This window comes from Meles meles, chromosome 3 (genome assembly GCF_922984935.1).
Source record: "Meles meles chromosome 3, mMelMel3.1 paternal haplotype, whole genome shotgun sequence".
NCBI lineage: Eukaryota > Metazoa > Chordata > Mammalia > Carnivora > Mustelidae > Meles > Meles meles.
In genome coordinates this window covers 70,430,675-70,449,416 of record NC_060068.1, presented here as the reverse complement: position 1 = coordinate 70,449,416, position 18,742 = coordinate 70,430,675, and positions in this window count along the sequence as shown.

Genomic DNA, 18,742 nt, shown 5'->3' with positions numbered 1-18,742 from the left:
TGGGCTTGATGACATGACAAGTCATTCATACACACAATCCACACTCTTTTGACTGGTTTCTGGAAACATTTTCTAGCTTCCAACACCACGCCTCTGAGAATATCACTTAAAACTAATTTTTAAATCAACCTAAAAACATGCTTAATACTACAATAATGACATCATATATTTCTTATATTTTCAAGTAAGCTAGGAAGGTTTTAAAGCCTGTGGGGTTAAAAAGTAGCTCATGGATGAATTAGACCTGCGGCTATCCACATGAAAAATCCAGACATAGCCCACTGACATTTACCATGTAACAATAGTTAATATTAAACACTTACCAAAGGCCAAGAACTGCTTTTTGTTGTTGTTGTTTTTTAAAGGTTTTATTTATTTATTTGACAGAGGGAGACACAGGGAGAGAGGGAACACAAGCAGAGGGAGCAGGAGAGGGAGAAGCAGGCTTCCCGCTGAGCAGGGAGCCTGATACAGGGCTGGATCCCAGGACCCTGGAATCATGACTCGAAAGCCGAAGGCAGGCGCTTAACTGACTGAGCCACCCAGGTTTTTTTTTTGTTTTTTTTTTTAAGATTTTATTTATCGGGGTGCCTGGGTAGCTCAGTCGTTAAGCATCTGCCTTCCACTCAGGTCACGATCCCAGAGTCCTGGGATCAAGCCTCTGGTTGGGCTCCCTGCTCAGAGGGAAGACTGCTTCTCCCTCTCCTGCTTCCTCTGCTTGTGTTCCCTCTCTTGCTGTCCCTCTTAGTCAAATAAATTTTAAAAATCTTAATTTTTTTTTTCAAAATAAAAAAGACTTTAATTTGAGAGAGAGTATGAGTGGGAGAGACGGCACGAGCCAGGGGAAGGACAGAGGAGGAAGAAGACTCTCCAGTGAGCAGGGAACCCAATGTGAGGCTCAATCCCAAGATCTTAAGATCATGACCTAAGCCAAAGGCAGGTGCTTAACTGAGGAGTCACCCGGACGTGCCCAAGAATTGTTTTAAGAACAATTTTAAATAATGAAGAATACTGTAATGTTAAAGAAAATTAACATGTACAAAATTTAAAGCTCCATTTAAAGACTTTTTGAAAATACACTGAAATGTTGCCTTTGCAGTTAATAGAATTACATGCTTTATACTTTTCTATACTTACTTAATCACAATTGACATGTATAATCACTTTTCCAGCTTTAATGAAATATAAAGGAGAAATAAAATTTGACATAATTTATAAACATAAAAATAAATGTAAAACAGCAATATTGGGGCACCTGGTGGCTCAGTCGGTTAAGCGTCTGACTTCAGCTCAGGTCATTGTCTGGGAGTCCTGGGATCCAGCCCCACAATGGGCTCCCTGCTTAGCAGAGAGTTGCTTCTCCCTCTCCCTCTGCCCCTCCCCACCATTCTAGCTCGCTCGCTCTCTCAAATAAATAAAATCTTAAAAGAAAATAGCAATATTATAATTGTAAAAAGTACATGAGAACATGAAAGTATTTTAGTAATATTGCTAAGTAAAAAAATATTAAAATTTTACTGACAGTGCTTCAAAAATTTATGCATCTATACTGAAAATCTATACACAAATGAAATCTACCCTTTGTGTGAAGGTGGTGAGACTGTGTACATGTGCGTGTATGTTTAACATTGTCCTTACAATGAACACTATTCAAATAAAAGGCCTAACCCAAGTTTCTCCTTCTCCTCACTAATACCTCAAGAGTGAATCACCTCCTCTACCAGTACACTGTTCTTTCCTTGCTTCTATTAGTACAGCTAACATATGATTTCAACAAATTAAAATCACAAATAATAAAATAAATATATTCTAGTATCTCATTTGATTAAAAGTAATTAATGCCATGTAAAGACAAATGAATCTTAAATGCATAATGCTAAGAGAAAAAATCCAGTTTGAAAAGGCTATATACTGTATAATTTCATTTATATGACATAAAAGGCAAAACTACAGAGATGATAAATAGATCAGATGGTCACCAGGGGCTTTGGGCCAGGGAGGAGAGTTAAGTGAAGAAGAGATTTTTTTTTTTTTAGGATGGTGATGTTATCTATATGATACTGAAATGGCAAATATATGGTATACGCTTGTCAAAACCCACAGAACTTTGAAGCACAAAGAGTGAACCTTAATATATGCAAATGTTAAAAAATCATCTAGAAGGAATGCAGACTGTGACAAAATTATCTAATCAAATCACAAATGTATAAAACAACCTCAATGAAGAGGATGGGAGGAAAAATTGCTGACCTAAGTAATTCAGAAATGAGTGAATTCTATAACTGTACATAAGTACTGTGCTCTAGTTGATAAAGTTATTGAAATTACTATACATGTACACTGGAATTGGAAAATTAAACAAAAGGATGGTAAATGGTAGAAGCCAGGTTTCCACTTTTGGAGTGAGCAACTACATACAGATAAGCAGAGAAAAGACTAGAATGATCTATGTGTTAATGGATTAACATTAAAGACATCAGCATAAATTTCTGCTTAATTTAATATACATACAAATGGATTTATTTAGAAATATTATAGATATTATTATATACAAAGGTTAACATATACACATACATTTTCTTGCTTTTTCAGCTGAGAGGTTCTAGAAGCAAAGACATCCCAGGTGCAACAAGCACACCTAATCCCCAGAACTTAATTTTCCAATAAAAGGAACCAGAGTTCCTTGGAGAGTTCCTGATTCTAGAACTCAAGTAGGAAATAAATAAGATGAGCCTGAAGCATCTTGCAATGAAATAAAGTAAGAAAATATAACACACACACACCCACACACACATACACATACACACACTGATGGGAATATGTCAAAGGAACATAGGAATCAAATTAAAAAGCTCCCAATGGCCAAAGCTGGAACAATTTGAGCAACAAAATAAAGTACTATTGAATTATAACTCCACCCAGGTATAAATTATTGAATAAATAAACAGGGGATAATAGACAAATTTCCCATGCAGAAAAACTCCAAATAATTTATGTAGATACTTTGCCCTCAAAGAGGTGGATTTAATAATTTAAATTCAAGTAATTTAATTTAAATTTAATTAATTAAATTTAATTAATTAAATAAAATTTAATAATTCCCCCTCCTTAAGTCTGTAGTGCAAGCACACATAGTGACTTTCTTCCAAGTGGTACACTATGAAAGGGGGAGGGAAAATTAACTCTATGGTTTAATTTTAATCCAAGCTGGGTTGTCAAAGTTAACATCAAGGTCAATAGTGGTAAGTCATGTTGATAGTACATAATTTTGATATGATGGGATGAAAAGGGTACTTTACTTTGTGGTCCTCCTTCCCAATACCCATAACTACAGTCTAATTTAGAGAAAAACATCAGACCAATTACAATTGAGGAACATTCTACAAAATACCTGACTAGTACTTCTCAAAGATATTAAGGTCCTCCTCAAAAACAAGGAAAGGGCGCCTGGGTGGCTAGTGGGTTAAGCCTCTGCCTTCAGCTCAGGTCATGATCTCAGGGTACTGGGATCGAGTCCCGCATGGGGCTCTCTGCTCAGCGGGGAGCCTGCTTCCCTCTCACTCTCTCTGCCTGCCTCTCTGCCTACTTGTGATCTCTCTGTGTCAAATAAATAAATAAAATCTTAAAAAAAAACAAACAAACAAGGAAAGTATGAAAACCTGTCACAGCAAAAGGGAACCTAAGGAAACATAATGACTAAATTTAATGTAGTATCCTGGATAGGGTCCTGAGACAGAAAAAGGATACAAGGAAATCTGAATAAAGTATGGACGTTAGTTAATAATAAGATATCAGTATTGGTTCATTACTCTGGCAAATGCACCATATTAACGCAAGATGTTAATAATAGAGGGAATTGTGTGGGGTTTATGGGAAATCTCTGTACTATTTTCACAATTTTTCCATAAATCCATAATTACTCTAAAATTTAAAGCTTATTTTTTTTTATATTTTATTTATTCGACAGAGAGAAATCACAACTAGGCAGAGAGGCAGGCAGAGAGAGAGGAGGAAGCAGGCTCTCCACGGAGCAGAGAGCCCGACGTGGGACTCAATCCCAGGACCCTGGGATCATGACCTGAGCCGAAAGCAGAGGCTTTAACCCACTGAGCCACCCAGGTGCCCCTAAAGCTTATTTTTTAAGAAGTGATTTTAATAGGGCACCTGGGTGGCTCAGTCCATTAAGCATCTGCCTTCCGCTCAGGTCATGATCCCAGGGTCCTGACTGAGTCCTGCACTGGGCTCCCTGCTCAGCAGGGGAGTCTCCTTCTCCCTCTCCCTTTACCCTCCCCCCTGCTCATGCTCTCTCTCTCTCAAATAAATAAAATCGTTTTCAAAGAAGGAAGATGTTATTAGTAATTTCAGCCAACCATTCTGTCAGTTATTATACAGTTATTAATTTCTCATCAGTTTCTTACAAAGGTATTAAAAATTGAGAGAGAAAACATTTGGAAGCAAAACATAATCTGCAAAGCCTTAGCTCTATTCATAAAGACATCCAGTTGTGTCTGCACCAACTTCACTAGAGGATTATAAAATGAAAAAAGTAGTATTTTCCATGGGAAAGGAAAGAGACCGGATCTATTGCTTAATTGTGAATTTGAGGGCAAACAGGTTGATTTCAAGCAGAATTTCTACATGAAGTCTAGAGTAGTGAAAAGTAATGAAAATATTTATGTTTTACTGCAAATAATTCACTAAATCTATTTTAGATTTTGGCCTCTTGGGGCAACCTTAAAATGCAAGGCTTTTAACCTCTTGCATCAAAATGGAAATAGGTGGCTGAGAAAAAGACTTCTGAACTTCACCCCTGACCTACTAAATCAGAAACTTAGGGTAAGAGGCCTGGTAATCTGCATTTTTAACAAGATTCCCCCAGGCGATTTTAATGTAAAGCACTGGAGAACTGCTGCTTTAGTGAGTTATGATAACCTACCCAGGGGGAAAAAGTGCTTGTTTTTATCAGACATAGAACTATCTCAGACAATCAGGATGTTATTCAGCATCCTGGAAGAAATAAAGAGCAAAATACCTTCCGTAATTTTATGAGCACTGAAAAATAATTTAAAGTAATAATATAGGTTAATTTGAGGTTAATTTAAGTTCACAGAGATAACAGGACATTTTACTTCAAGTTCATCCACGAAAATAAATCGTATTAATAAAGAAAATTCTGACACATATGCCTTAAAATATTTAGTTCTAGTTTCAGTACATTGAAATTAACCACAAATTTGACTTGAATTCATCCATTCTTTAATTGTGACTACACAAATATTTATTCCTTTAATGCTTTAATTCTAATGGTTGAATGGCTTAATTTTAGGGTCAGGTTGAGAAAAAAGTATGCTTGTAGTGGTATGTCTACATGTGCATTATTAATGAGCAGAGCACTCAGGGGACGTTCCTATAAAGGCAAACTGTTTCTAAAGAAAGTTCTAGTTACTTTTGGACTTTGTTTCATCTTATTATTTCTATATGCTATTGGGATCTAAAATACGTTTAATTCATAAAAGTTTACTCTCTATAAATCACTGAGTCTATTTACAATGAAGTAGTTGAAGGACTCAAGTTTATCTAAACAGCATTAATTTTGGAGACATATTTTTTGCTTTTATTTTTAAACCAATCCTCACAGTTTCTGTAAGCAGGTGAGGATAATTATACCTGTTTTAACAACAAAAAAACTATAAATCATAAGCTCCAAATTTCATAGGTATCCACTCAATCTTCTGATGATTCCCCAGAATATGCATAATCTCCATGCCTCTGCTTTTTCTCGCAGAAAACACACTCTCCTCATAATCAGAAGTACTTAAGTCCATAAAAGAATTAATTAGTGAACAATTTGTGTTAGTCTGGACCTGATGTTACCCTGAAAGAAAAACTTCCTGATTCTAACAGAAGGCTTCCACTGGAAGGAAAGTGTAAGATAGGAACCATAAGTAGTTTGTCTTCATCTAAGCATTGATCCAATCAACTTTATAACTTTTTATCTTAGTTAGAAAACTGCAGAAAAATATGTAACTGTTATCAACCTAGAGGAGAGACCAAAGTCTATCTTTTGCCTGAAGTGTAAGCTCCTTGAATGGTAGGGGATAGGTCTCATTTATTATTGAATTCAACAATACCTAACACAGTACCACATCAGCAGAGTTCAACAAACGTTTGTGGATTTGAGATGATAAATTCATTTAATAAATCCTTATCCTTTCTATCTTCCTTGAAAACAACCGAAGAAGAGCTGACTCTTAAATTCTCTAAAAATAGGGCTCTCTTCACTTTAAAGCTGCCTAATTTAAAAATTTATAGTTATTTTTGTTTAATATAGTTCCTTAACATGACACAAGATACATACTCATTTTTTAGAGCATTCCTCAGTAAGCAAATTTATTTTAAAATCAGTTGAAATTTTTGGGGTGCCTGGGTGGCTCAGTCCTTAAGCATCTGCCTTCTGCTCAGGTTATGATCCCGGGGTCCTGGGATCGAACCCGCACTGAGCTCCCTGCTCAGCAGGAAGCCTGTTTCTCCCTCTCCCACTCCTCCTGCTTGTGTTCCCTCTCTCCCTATGTCTCTCTGTCAAATAAATAAATAAAATATATTTTTTAAAGATTTTATTTATTCACTCAACAGAGATCACAAGTAGGCAGAGAGGCAGGCAGAGAGGGGGAAGCAGGCTCTCTGCTGAGCAGAGAGCCCGATGTGGGGCTTGATCCCAGGACTCTGAGATCCTGACCTGAGCCGAAGGCAGAGGCCCAACCCACTGAGCCACCCAGGCACCCCTAAATAAAATATTTTTTAAAATAAAATCAGTTGAAATTTGATTCTAATTTGCTGAGTTTGAAATACAAATTTGTGTGTTTGACTAAATTCAACATTTCTATTGATTAGGGAAATGAAATAGAAGCTGGAATTTCTGAAAAAAAGAATTATGACCAAGAGAAAGATTTTTCACCCAGTTCCTAGAGGTAAAAGGCTAGACTGGAATTATTCCAATTATAATATCTAAGAAAAATCCTGTTTGCTATCTCCTACATTGCATAGTAATACCACATAAAAATACTTGGGGCGCCTGGGTGGCTCAGAGGCTTAAGCCTCTGCCTTCGGCTTAGGTCATGGTCTCAGGATCCTGGGATCGAGCTCCACATCGGACTCTCCGCTTGGCAGGGAACCTGCTTCCCCCTCTCTCTCTGCCTGCCTCTCTGCCTGATTGTGATCTCTCTCTCTTTGTCAAATAAATAAATAAAATCTTAAAAAAAAAAAAAAACACTTCACAGAATGGATATACAATTGTAGGTGCTAACAGAATATGCAAATGCAAACTATAGGCAGCAAACCTTTCGAATTAAATTTATTTGCTCATTTCAGAATATTTCTATCTTTGTAAAAAAAAATCTGAACTTAGGAGCTAGCAGACATCAACTTGAGGCACTGACCGATAATAAAGTTATAAAAGTAAAACAGCTGAGTAGTTCTGAGTTTAATAGTATCACTTTAGAAGTTTAATATAGTTTTTCTAAATATTGTCCTTTTACATTAAAATTCTACTGTTTTTCATTCCTTATTTGTAAGTATACCATGTTCAAGAAGGGACCTCATATGCATCCATTGTTGATGGTTAATGGTAATGTAAGCACAACCATTTTGTAAGAAAATTTTGCTGAGTCTCTCAAATTTTCAAATACATATGCCCTTTGTTCCAACCAAAGGGCATATGTATTTGAAAATTTGAGAGAAATTCCACTTCTAGGCATTGACTTTTCATAACTAGTTTGTACACCTGCATAAATTTTAGGTGTTCAAGTATGCTATTCATTGCAACATTGTTTCTAATACTTAAGATTTAGCAATAATATATATTCCCATCAAGAGACATTTTGCTAAATACATGATGGAGCTCTGTGCGATAGACACAGGTGTTTACTAATTTTATTATTCTCTACTCTTGTCTGGATGCTGACTATTTATAACATAAACGATCTTAAAAGGCAAAAAATAATACGTTATGAGGTATTCATTCTATGGAAATCTATGCCATCCTAAGAGAATGGTATAAATCTATGTGTTTTGGGGTACCTCGGTGGCCCAGTCGGTTAAGCATCTGTCTATGGCTTAGGTCATGACCCCAGGGATTTGGAATCGAATCCTGTATCCTGCTCTTTGCTCCGTGAGAAGCCTGCTTCCCCTTCTGCCTGCCTCTCTCCCACTTGTGCTCTCTCTCTCTGACAAGTTAAAATCTTTTTAAAAAATCTATGCATATTAACTTGAAAATATATTGGTAATAGGCTGCTAAATGAGTCACAGAACACGCAGAGTATGATAAATAAACAGAAAATTAAGCAAAGCCTGTCTATGGAGAAGGAAGGGGTAGACGTAGGAAAAAAGCTTCAAGATATATACCAAACTGGGGCGCCTGGGTGGCTCAGTGGGTTAAAGCCTCTGCCTTTGGTTCAGATCATGATCCCGGGGTCCTGCGATGGAGCCCTACATCGGGTTCTCTGCTCCGCAGGGAGCCAGCTTCCTCCTCTCTCTCTGCCTGCCTCTCTACCTACTTGTGATCTCTGTCTGTCAAATAAATAAATAAAATTAATTTAAAAAAAAAGATATATACCAAACTATTTCTGGTGACCCTCTGTGGTTTGGAATTGGAGAGGAGAAGGGGCAGTTTATCCAGATGTTGACTTTATAAATTTCTGTATTTTTCTTTTTCACGGGAATTTATTACTTGTTTTTTAAATAAAAAGAAGAAAAAAATTAAGGGGCTCTACTAATGTGTCAACCCACATTTGTCCTAAAACTAATCCGTTCTAGAAATTCAGAAGAAATTTTAGAATAATTACAGTCAGATTTTAAAAACAAAATATATGCCATTGCAACTGAAAGGATATGTGGAAATAGTTTTATGAAACAGATTAAGGGGCGCCTGGGTGGTTCAGTGGGTTAAGCCTCTGCCTTTGGCTCAGGTCATGATCTCAGGGTCCTGGGATTGAGCCCCGCATCAGGCTCTCTGCTCAGCAGGGAGCCTGCTTCCCTCTATCTCTCTCTCTCTCTCTGCCTGCCTCTCTGCCTACTTGTGATCTCTCATCAAATAAATAAATAAAATCTTTAAAAAAAATGGATTAAAAGTTCTACATTATTACCTTCTATTATGATTACAGTACGGATGCAGTAATTGATACAAATAGAACATATTTAATCTCTCAGGTTTTGTTAATAAAACTAATAAATGACTAGTTAATAAGCATCCACAATGTATAATTTACTTTGCTTAAATTTAAACTTTATTTCAAACAAACACAGTGGACAACAGACAAGAAAAGCTAATTGCAATTGAGCAGATACTTAGGTGCAGTTTCAGGTACAAGGATAACTTCTGAGTTTGATTGATTTTTCATATATCTGACTGAGAAGTAATCATTTTAACCTGCATTTTACCTCTCAGGAACTTCCTTAATGGCAGGATTATGCCTTATTCATACACCTACCTCCACCTAGCTCAGAGTCTGATACACAGAAGTGCTCAATACTTCATTAAATGGATTTTTTCCTGTAACTTTAAGTTGAATTTTTTATCTCCTTCTCACATTAATTCTTATAAAAGGATATTTGATCCAAAATCTTATCTTATAGGTGAACACTGATTGACCTAAAAGTTTTAAATTCTGAATCCTGAAGTCACATCATTACAGCCAAATTATGAATTTGATTAAGTGAGGATAAAGGACCTCATCTCATACTAATGATGCTGTCACCTTGCACCCTATTCTCTGCCCACACTTGCCTTCTTCCTATTGCCCGCACACATCAAGCTCATTACCACAGTGGGGTCATTTCACTTGTTTTCCCTGCTTCCAGATGTCCACATGGCTAGCTTCTTTACACCACTGAAGGCTAAACACAAATTTCACTTCCTCAGTAAAGGATCAACCAAATAAAAGCGGCTCTCATCAGTCCCAGCCCAACTCTGTCTCCCTCAGTCCCTCTTTGTACATCACCCTGTCTCACTATCTTCAAAGCATTATCCATTACCTGAAATTACCTTGTTCGTTTGTTTCTTTTTGTGCTGACTCCCATTCTCCCTGACTGGATGTAAATTCTATAAAAACAAGGGCCTTTCCTGTATAGGTTCATGCTTGAATCCTCCATGCCTACAATAGTGATCTATTCACAGAAGGCATTCAAAATTCCAAAATTTTGAAATCAGAAATTCAAAATTGAGGATGCATCATAGTAAATATGAAACAACAAGTATATGTCTGAACTGAGCCTTTCCTAGATTCCCTGAATTATTCCTGTCATGGCTGATGTTTGACATTTTCAAAGAATACACCTCAGTTCTTCTAGAAGCATTAGGAATTTATAATTAGAACATACCACACAATTTTATCAGTTTCCTTGTTTGTAAACTGGTAACATTAATAAGCACCTACTTCAGAAGGTTATCATGAAACTTAAATAATAACCACAAACCCATGTTGATTTATGAATTCAGGAGGCTTAGATTTCTCACTCACTGGCCAACTACATGATTTAAATGTATACCCCCAAAAATGTATCAATTATTCAAACTATATATATTTGGGGGTGGCTAGTTGAGTCAAAACTGTGCTGGGTACCAAGAAGTTTAAGACAAAATAAGTAGTAAGCTTCCTTTAATACATGACTTCAAATATACAAATCTGACCTGCTGAGCAGCGTAGGCTTTAAGAAAGGCTTTAAGAAAGGCTGGGGATCCCCTCACTCAGGAAAACAGAAGTGGTTCATAATGGATAAGACTGAAAGTACACCAAAATACTTCAGTGATTCTACTTCCAACTGTGAAATCGTATTACCTGTCTCATAGACTAAGTTTCTACCAAGAGAAGAAACAGTGAATACTGAGCCACTTCAAGATATAGTAAAACTACATTTCCTGGATAATTCAAATAAAAGGATGATCTGGCTCTTAATTTACTTGCATTATGTAGGCAAATCTGCAACTTTATAGTTTAAAAATAAATAAGTCAGAAAAATATTTTGATCTTGGCAATGTCAAATGTGCCATCAAACCCCAGAGGCAAGTAGGGAATGGTATTTAGGGGAAAATGGTAGACCAGGTTAAAAGGTGATTTGGTATCATATGGCCTGGACAAGATGAATGTCAAAACAGTGTATCCTGGTAGTGTCCAACAGAAAAAAATTAATGTCCATACTCTGAAGACTCCACAGCCAAAATGGAATAGTCCATTTTAATTTTCAGAGGAATTTGGTGAACAAATGACTAGATATCCACCAAACCTTGGTACTAATGAAAAATACAGTGCATTCGGAGAAAATCAATATATAGTTTGCCTGAAGGTATCCCAAAGGAAACATTCAGTTATTGAGGTTTAAACTACGTTAGCCCCAGAATAATAAAATTCTTGAATTGCAGGCGTTTGCAAGAACAGCAAAGGGGTTAAAGACATTTTATATTTTATCAAAGCTCTAAAACTGCTGTGCAGAGTTTTTATGCATTTCATATTTTTTCCTTGCTGCTTCTTCATGCAAAAGCCTTCACCAATTCCTCAGAGCACTGCTTCACTGTTTAGACCTACTTAATTTGCTCTTCAAATAAAATATCCTCATTCCCACTTCTACCTGGCCTCCACAGGTTCACACAGTCACTGAAGATTGGGTTGGGGGGCCTGGGAGCATATCTTGAGGAACAGATATTTGTCACAATGTCTCAGTACTACAGACAGTTACCAAACTGTTGGGGTCTTTCGCTCCTTTCTGTTTCATTTTTGGAAAATGAGCACTTTTTTTAGCCATGCCACATTTGGCTTTAATTTTCATTATGGGGGCACCTGGGTGGATCAGTGGGTTAAAGCCTCTGCCTTCGGCTCGGGTCATGATCCCAGGTTCCTGGGATCGAGCCCCACGTCGGGCTCCCTGCTCGGCGGTGAGCCTGCTTCCCTTCCTTTCTCTGCCTGCCTCTCTGCCTACTTGTGATCTCTGTCTGTCAAATAAATAATAAAAATAAAAATTTAAAAAAAATTTTTCATTATGAATTTTTAAATAAAGAAAATGGGGAATTCTCTACTTTAAAAATGCAATGAAAATGTCAAGATACACACATAAAGGGCTCGGACCGTCTTTGCAGGAAAAGAAAACTGAACTATGGATTGAAAAATCAGCAACTCAGTCTGGACTCAATCATAAGGCCAATTCAGATAATAATCTAATAGGACTCTAGAAGTCCATACTTATTAGATGATTCTTCTGCATTCGTTCAATAATCATGAGCTGAAGTCCTTCCTAGGGAGGAAAACAAATAGTTCAGAAACAAATCTGACAGGTGGTTTAGTATGCACAGTATGCTATATTTCCCTTCTCTTACCAAATTATCAAACTATCCACAGTGAAAGGGATGACTGAAGATAAGCATTCATCGACAAACTAATTTCCTAAAAGCAATACTTAAATATTTTCAAATAGTACCAATTTAATAATTTTCTTCTAAGGGTGCCTGGGTGGCTCAGGTCATGAACCCAGGGTCCTGGGATCAAGCCCCACATCAGGCTCTCTGCTCAGCAGGGAGCCTGCTTCCTCCTCTCTCTCTCTCTCTCTCTCTCTCTCTGCCTGCCTCTCTGCCTATTTGTGATCTCTGTCAAATAAATCATAAAATAAAATCTTAAAAAAATAATTTTCTTCTAATTAAAAAAGTATTTGTGGATACTAACAAATACATTTTTGTTCTTTCCCACAAGTACAACTACATTTGCCATGAGAAAAAAACCACTTAAAAAGGTGTTTACAAAGCTGGTTCGTGATCCTCTTGTAGTTATCACTTACAAAGTCTTAGGATCTATTGAATCAGTCAGGGTTGTCATATATAGACCTTATCACTAGGAAACTATTCATTATAATTTTCGTTGGCAGTGTGACTCTAAGCTTATTCCAATCTCTTATTTTTGAATTCTTTAAAATGTTCCAGTTAGATTTTATTACAAAAATTACTTACAATTTCCAAGCAAAATTTTTAGTTCATTTTAAGCAAAAACAAATAAACATATGGCACATTTAGTCATGGACTGTGACCACAAAGACCGAATGTTGTAACTACTCCAGGTATTGTTTGCACTATTTGCAAAACTAGACAGATGATGAGTTCTGAATATCAGCCCTATGTTGGTCATTTGGCTTTGACCCAAAGAATTGAAAACATATCTAATGATCTGTTCATCAAACATCACTGAAAATGAAAATGCCTCTCTACCTTGGTCCCATCATTAAGACACATTCAAAGTTAACTAATCTACCCTCCAAGATGTCCACTACGCAATCATCCCCAGAAATTAAGGTAACTTTTTTTATACACCACACATTCTTAGTAGAGTGTTCATGGCTGGGTAGAAATAGTTAATTTCATCAAGGGCTTTAAACCCAAGCAGTGAGAAGACATTTTCTATCCCCTGGTAGGTTTGATCAGTAAATCACCTTTAGATGACATAAAGAGTAAACTACTAAGGCATACATGCCTGACATGAACTTTGTACTCCTCTTTAGACACTATGACAGTGAAAAATAACACAACCCCCCCAACCAGTCTCACAAATCATTACAATTCATTTGAAAATCTTACTTGATATTAAATCCATCCACTGACTTGGTTTATTATTAGTGAATGAAATATAAAATATGCCAAGGGGTGGCCCAGGTGGCTCAGTTGGTTGAGGGTCCAACTCTTGCTCTCCACTCAGGTGATGATCTCAGGGTCATAGGATTAAACCCCGCATAGGGGTTCAGCACTTACTGTGGAGTCAGCTGGAGATTCTCTCTACTTCTCCCTCTGCCCCTCCCCCCACCTCCACTATAAATACATAAATAAATAATAACAAAATATTTTTAAATGAAGATATGATGAATTCTTTGGCAGTTTCAAAAGAACTTCACTAAATACTAAGAGTTAACTAATGAGAGACTAAAATTACCATCATCAAAATATGCAACTTCTAACAGACTATCCAAGTTTCTGAATGGTTTCTTACAATTTTACTTAGTCATTTGGGCTACATTTAGACATTTTATCCCAGTAAAATATATGACAAATTGAAGTTCATCAATATTATAAAATATCAGCACTGAAAAATCATAAAAATGGAGCCCAAAATAAACTTTAAGACAGAAATGTAAATTTTAAAAACGTCTACAACTGTATTTAAAAATATGGCATGAAATCTATATTAATACATTCCACAGAATTAAATGGCAAACTATTTGGTTATAAAGTTGTTGCTCCCATCAAATTAATGAATGAATATTACTTGGTATATATTTATGAGGTAACTATGTGTTGTGTAGAGAAAGCAGGCATTGAGAATAAACCCCCCAGTGCTGGATGTGATACTTTCTAGCTGTATAATAACAAGTCAACTCTTTAATTCCTATGAGGCTGTGAGGAATAAATGAGATAATATGTGCAAAACCTGTCGTTCAGAATCAGCTTTTAGTAATCAATAGTGCCTCTCTTTTTTGCAATTCCCTTTCCTTAAACTGTAATAGGTATTTCTTCCTTTTTTTAGATATTCACAAATGACCAACATAGTTGGTGATTGTGGCAGCCATCTAGTTTTTAGAACACTGTCCTGAATTCCTCACTGATATCAAAATCCATGCATACACCTGGGCCATATCTATCCAAGATAAAGATTTTTATTCAGAGCATGTATATCTGCTCACTAGGCAAATACAAAGTTATGAAGACTTAATACTAGTATTTCTTAGAATTAATGCTTTGATTTCTTTTTTTTAAAGATTTTATTTATTAATATGACAGAGAGACACAGAGAAAGAGGGAACACAAGCAGGGGGAGTGGGAGAGGGAGAAGAAGGCTTCCCGCTGAGCAGGAAGCCCGACTCAGGGCTCGATCCCAGCACTCTGGGATCATGAGCTGAGCGGAAGGCAGACACTTAACAACTGAGCCACCCAGGCGCCCCAACGCTTTGATTTCTGTCATTTGAATTTTTTACGAATGTTTAATTAGTTTTAAAAATTCTATAAACAAAATTCAATTACAAATATAAAATATTGTGATTTTAATAATTTCTAGAAATATCTTCATATGATTTAATATTTTCAGACTGTTACGAAAAAGTAAACTATATTGAAAAACTCAGTAGCCTAAATTAAAATCATTTTAGAATTCAATATTTGACTTTTAGAATTCAATATTTGAATATTAAAATTCAAATATAAATAAAAATATTATAGAAATGTAGGTAAAGTTTGAAGTAAACCAATCTAAAAGAAACACTCAGATCCAAAAATATGGTGAACTCTAGGTCAATCTTATTTATTTACTACAAAAGTCCCTGGCTAGAACACTGAATTTGGAATAACTTCGTGGATGAAGTTCTCAGTGTCTGCTTATTTAAAAAAAAATGATAGATTTTTTTCTGATCTTTCAGAGCCCCAATCATTTTTGCCCGAGCAATATTTTTCTAGTCTTTAAAATACTCTGTGGAATATAAAATAAGGTTAAAGGCAGCATTCTGTCTTTGAGGGCTTCCTTGGGCAAAAGAAGAAATATAAAAATGTTAGTTTTATATATTATGGCCTGAAGAAAGCCTAACAGCCAAAACATCACCTTTAACATGGTTTCTATTTCTGGGTAGTTTATCAACCAACCCTTCCTTTATTCTTTGGTCTAAAAACTAGTATGGGATTCTCTCTCAATACTTTAAAATGTATTCTGGCTCTTTGGGCCTCATTAGGAAGTCTGTCAATATTACTGACTTTTTTCCTGCTCATTGTACAACAGCAAATGAACACTTAGTCAAGTTGCAGAAGAAACAGTACAATTGGCTACTTTATATATATTTTATTAGCTATATTTTATTAAGAATAATTTTTAGGGTATGCGTATTTTCAAACCATTAGCTTAAAGAATAGTCTTTCTCATTAAATAAAAACGCTTGGTCATAACTATATAGATACTCATAAACTCACAATACACCCTAAACCTGGGATTGTTGTAAAAGAGAATGTACAGCATCAATACAGCAAAAACTAGTTCCAGAACTACATCTCTTGAGCACAAAATGAGGTTTCAAGACAGATGAATGACTTTCTGAATTTAAACAATGTTCATAAGGAAGGCTGAACTCTTTTCAGTGTGTATAGTTAGTTTATCCTAGAACTGTATTCTTATCCCTTGTACCCCTTATCTTGGGAACTTTAGTTGCCTAAGGGGTATAAATGTCACAGTAGCAACAATGTTTCATACACTATGACTTAACCATTTAAATGAGCAATGATAAATTGAGTTGCATTATTTTTTTGGTCTGACTTAATTCTACCATTAATATAGTACAGTTTGATACTTACTATTACAGACCTGTGTGTATTGACCGTAATCAAAATGTACTATTTCTTCAAAGACTTCCTTTTTTTAAAAGATTTATTTATTTATTTATTTTAGAGAAAGAGCATGGGTTGGGGGGTGGGTAGAAGGGAACGGGGCAGAGGGAGAAAGAATCTTAAGCAGACCCCAGGCTGAGCACAGAGCCCAGTACAGGGCTGGATCACACAACCCCGAGGATCAGGACCTGAGCTGAAACCAAGACTTGGATGTGCCACCACAATGCCCCTCTTCAAAGACTGCTTTGAGAAATTAGCAGTTAAGAAATCAAATGACAACTGGAATTACCACACAAGTAATAAGTTTCAGAGTGGACAAATTTGCTATCAGTTAATTCAACATGTAAGATTTGAGAAAATTAAACAATGACTGCAATTAAAATTAAAATTTGAGGGGCGCCTGGGTGGCTCAGTGGGCTAAAGCCTCCGCTTTCCGCTCAGGTCATGATCCCAGGGTCCTGGGATAGAGCCCCGCATCGGGCTCTTCACTCAGCAGGGAGGCTGCTTCCCTTCCTCTCTCTCTGCCTGCTTTTCTGCCTACTTGTGATCTCTGTCTCTCAAATAAATAAATAAAATCTTTTTTTTTTATTGAAATTTGATATTTCTTAAAATCAATCTACTATTGTTATCACTTTTTCCTCTTTGTTGTCTTCATTGTTCACAAAATATTTCTTGGTGATTCTCTCACATATTCTAAAAAGCTAAGCAGAAAATTCAATTAAAATGAATATTGTATGAATTATAATCCTTTAATTCTTTCCCATTTTTAGAAGGGATTTTTAGAGATTCCTTATAGATTATCATCATTCAGTAGTTAAAACGACAATATATTTCACATTTAAATACTGTCACACATTAAAGTGTTAAGTAACTAAAATAAGAAAAAATTTATGATATCTCTAGAACATATTTATACCTCTGTATAGCACTATTGCAAAAAAATACAATTCATTCTCATTCTTATGAAGAAGGGCTTCTCTCAGAAGATGTGTTTTTATTTTTTTTATTTAAATTCAATTAGCCAACATAGAGAACATCATTAGAGTTCAGTAATTCATCAGTTGCATGGAACAGCATCAGTTGCAGTGCTCATCAGAAGAGGTATTTTTAAAAACTGAAAGCTATTATTGTTTATGGATAATTCATTTTAAAATTGGAATTATAATAAGATACTCCAAGGTCAAAAATTAAACTTCTTAACATTTTAAAATAATAAACATAAAAGGTCAGTAACATTACACATAACAAAAAATTAACTTACATCTCAATTACAACAGTAGTAAAATTTCAATTAGCAAATCTCTGCAAAACTTTTTAAACTTAGATGTGAACATTTCTACTTGTAGTATGAGCCCATAAAACTCCTGTCATGAAGGTCCAATTTAATCTAATCATTGGCTCTATCACCACTGCCCCAAAGAGAACAAGACTGACCATAAGATTTTGTGCTTGATTTGTTTTGGTTCATGATTACTATCATGGGAATAACAAACAAGGCAGGCCATACAAATAGAATTTCATTTCGTGAAATGATTTCAAAGATAAAAGGATCAATTGCTTCCCAAGCTCTCCCTTACGGATCACCTGACATTTCACAATTAAAAACCTAATAGGTTATTGTGAAAATTAAACAAGTTAAAATTTATAAAACACACAGAACAGTGAATTAATGTTTGTTAAACAAAACAATTTTTACTCCTTTGATCTACACTGTGTTTTAAGAAATATTAAACCGTATCAGTCATTTTCATCTCAGGAATTAGTTTCTTCCAATCTTATCCCTAGAGCAAAAATTAATAGTATAAAATTAGAGAAGACAAGAAAGAATTGGACATCTTTCTTTAAGGAGGAATAGGAGTGTGGGAAGAGAAAACAACTGTGAAGAGAAAAGGCTCAGAACAAAGATGATCTATTACTAAAACCCAAGTTACAAATGTCCCTTACTTCACAATTTTGTTCAGTATCAAGCTGCCTTCCATGCAGTTAGGCAATATCAAACTGCAGCAATATAGCCTGCTCAGTTCTTCTGCAGAGCATGCAGAAGCATGAATTCAAGTGTGTGTTTAAATTCAGAGGCTTAGAGGGGTTAAAAAAAAAAAAAATCTTAGTATATATTTGACTCAAGCAATGCTTGAGTGACAAATGTGGGTTATGTTAATTTCAACTTTCTTTTGATCATCAAAGCCACCTCTCCTCACATACTTAGACATAAAGCAAAAACAAAATTGTCACTTATTTAACATTACGGTTAATATTTTTGTACAGTCATAATACCATATATGATAAATATAATTCCATGCTCATTTTCTTTCCATGAAATTAAAGATAAAAATATCACACATACACAGGCAATGAAAC